We start from the raw sequence: 3,344 nt of genomic DNA, 5'->3' as shown, positions 1-3,344 counted from the left end.
TGGGATGCCAGTTGGCTTGAGTTAAGACGGTAAATGAAGAGATCTGTTGGCTTTAGAACTGCTTCCCCCACTGTGCCTGGGGAGGGAAGCTAATTGGTAGTGTCACTCAACAGTGAATACAGACTTCATTTAGTCTGTCCTACGAGGAAACCTAATGACAGTGCATGTGAAGCTATGTAGCCCACTCAACAGGCATCTGCACAGTAGCACTTGTGGTCTCCCCCAAATACAGAGCAAACCTGGTGGCCTCTCCTTCCCAGGAAATTTAGTGCATACTCGGGCCTCATTTGGACTCTAACAATGAGCTGTACAGGACATGGGTCCCCCCTCCTGCTGCCCTGCCATGTCAGGGCAACTAATGCATCAGCCCACTGGGTATGGTGTCCAGTCCTGGCCATAGAAGCTTCGCCACAGAATCCAGGCAATGCAGAGCCAGTCCTACAGCCTCACTTGTGTATGGAACAAAGCCACTAGTCCTACCCAACGGTTATCAGTTAGACACACACCACATTCCAGTCCCCATGCCCATCCCAAAAATACGCTCTGAGATTTGGCCCCACCTGCCCAAAGGCTTCACCCACCAGCAGACGTAGCCAGAAACCCAAACTGAGCTGATGTGACTAATCATATCTGCCAAAACAAACCTGTAGTGCTTGCTTCGGCAGCACATATACTAAAATTAGAATGATGCAGAGAAGATTAGCATGGCCCCTGCGCAAGGATGACATGCAAATTCATGAAGCGTTCCGTATTTTTAGGTGATGCTTGGATATGCCTAACCACACTTCCCCAGCCTCCCTTTCTCATCTCTGCAGTGAACAGAATCATCCAGATCATCAACAGCTGAAGAATGAACAAGAAGAAATGATCAAAGAAAGACTTGCTAAAAATAAATTGGTTGAAGAAATGCTGAAAATGAAAGCAGACCTAGAAGAAGTCCAGAGTGCTCTCCTGAATAGAGAGATGGACTGCCTTAGAATGGCTGAGGAAGTCGAGCGAACCCAGACTTTGGAATCTAAAGCGTTCCAAGAGAAGGAGCAACTGAGGTCAAAGCTGGAAGAGCTGTATGAGGAAAAGGAGAGAATATTCCAGGAGATGGAAATGTTAAGGAAGCAGGTGGAGTGTCTTGCTGAGGAAAACGGGAAGTTGGTCGGTCACCAAAACCTGCATCAGAAGATTCAGTACGTGGTGCGGCTGAAGAAGGAGAACGTCAGGCTTGCTGAGGAGACAGAAAAGTTGCGTGCTGAAAGTGTGTTTTTAAAAGAAAAGAAAAGAAAAGGAATGAGTCTTAAGGATCTTGGGCAACTACCTACCTAGGCATCGGCTTTCTGGAGACGTTCCTCTTGCAAAAGCAAGCCCTACCCCAGCACATTTAACAGCTGAACCAAGGAGTGTAATTACTAACTGTGTATGTGGCATTGGGGGCTGACCTTCAAGTTTCCGATGCATGTTCTGCATCCGTCCTCACCTTGTGGCAGTCGGCAGTCTGCTGTTTCAAAGTTACCATCCCATTTCAAAGCTTTGAATCAACTGTAAATACTGGGGAAACCTTTTGCCATTTTAAAATAAAAAGCCGTAGTTAAGATTTACAGTGGCTGGTAGTGTCGACAAGATGGCAGGGAAGTAGGAGGAGGCGCCTTTCAACCTGTACCCTAAAGTGAGCTGATTACCTACCAAAGAACTCCGATCACCCATGAAATCAGCCTGAGATCAGAATTATAAACGTCTGGATCTCTAGGGGGGCAGAAGACGCCGGTGGGCAGGTAAAGCGGAGTGGGAACCATGGACTGATATCAGAAGATAAACAAAAGGGGGAGGGAGCCACCAGAGGTGACCGGTTGGAAAGTAATACCTCTAACACCAATGAGTAATACCTGCATCTGGGAACCAGCATTTAACTTGGAGACTGGTTTGGTTGAAAGCACTAAAAAAGAGCAAAGGATCGCGGGGGGTGGGGAGGAATTGTGGGAATCGGGGCGGCTAGGGACAGGGGCTTAAGTCCCCGGTCCCAGGACAACCTTCGCTGGCGCTGAGCCGGAGAGAGCGCAGCGGAGAAACCAGGTCTTGGTCCCTAAGATGCCAGCACGCCTGAGAATGCATGGGTTCTGGCTCCTGTGAGGGGATGGGAGCCACGCCGGAGGGCAGAACGCGTGAGCCCTGCTACAAAGCCTGAGATACCCACGTCCCTCATCCTCCCCTGAGAGAGTTACAAAGGGCCAGCCGCCAGCCGGCGCTCTTTGACCCGCGCCATTGTTTCAGAGCCTAAGACGTGCGCCCCCAATCTCTCCCCTGACAGAGGTGCGCAAAAGCCCAGCCTGGTGCTTTCAGACCTGCGCCCTGTTCTCAGAGCCTGAGACATGCGCGACCCATAGCTCCCCCTGAAAGAGGAGCGCGCAAGCCGGGCACTCTCAGATCCAGAAAGACCAGGCATTCCCAGCCCAGGCCACGGGAAAAGCCCAGTGTGCAATTGCTGCTTGGAACCTCCTTGGTGGTCTGGAGCTCCCAGGCTGCCACCGCTGCCGTGATTTGGGGTACAAGCAAAAGATCCTGCATCCCCAGGGACCACGACTCTGAATCTGCTCTGCCAGCAGCCAAGGGGGAACTCGTTTGAGCTCTGCAGCCAGACTGAGGCTTCTCTCTGAGAGGGAGGTCAGGGTGCAGTTTGTTTTCCTCTAAAACAACACAAACCATCAAAAGCAGTCAAGGTGAGAGGGGAAAAAAAAGTGAACAAACATAAAAACCGCCAGAGAACAAAAACCTGAAAAAAAAAAAAACAGCTTCCTCAGAGCCCACCCCCTTGAGGGGGGCAGGAGGACTTAACTCAGGGAACATCATTGACTGAAAACCCATGTGGCAGGCCCCTCCCCCAGAAAACAAACCAAGAAAGAAAAAAAAAAAAAAAAAAGACTGCAAGAGAATAACCACCACTACTTCCTAGGACAACTTTTATTTTTAACTCGTTCCCACGTTCTGGTTCATTATTTTTGTATATAGATAATTTTTTAACCTATTTACCATCACAGTGAGCTGTCCAGTACATCAAATTCCATAATAACCTACTAACCTGAACTTTTTGATACATACACCTGTGTTTTTCTTTTACTTTTCTTTTTTTTTTTTTTTTGATTTCTTCTTTTTTTAAATTTTAGTTCAGTTTAGTCTAGTTTATTCCTTTTTATTGTTATTTTCTAATATTCATATAGAGTTAAACTTCAAAGTAATCCCCTTTCCCCAATCAATACTACCCCTATAGGTAAACCAATTTTTAATCCCGCTTTATCTTAGGAAAGTTGAGTCCTTTAACAAAGATATCGAGATACATTCAGGAAGAATCAAAACAACCT

The 3,344-nt window shown here is 47.6% G+C and overlaps 1 non-coding gene across 1 annotated transcript; it reads left to right on the top strand.

Moving 5' to 3' along the window:
* The first annotated feature begins 649 nt into the window (after positions 1–649).
* Positions 650–756, top strand: LOC116583954. The gene has a single exon (XR_004282975.1). It is a non-coding gene; the product is annotated as a U6 spliceosomal RNA (small nuclear RNA).
* The last annotated feature ends 2,588 nt before the right edge of the window (positions 757–3,344 follow it).

The sequence above is a fragment of the Mustela erminea genome, chromosome Y (genome assembly GCF_009829155.1).
Source record: "Mustela erminea isolate mMusErm1 chromosome Y, mMusErm1.Pri, whole genome shotgun sequence".
Classification (NCBI taxonomy): Eukaryota; Metazoa; Chordata; class Mammalia; order Carnivora; family Mustelidae; genus Mustela; species Mustela erminea.
Note: the sequence above shows the minus strand (reverse complement) of the source record. Positions and strands in the feature narration are given on the sequence as shown.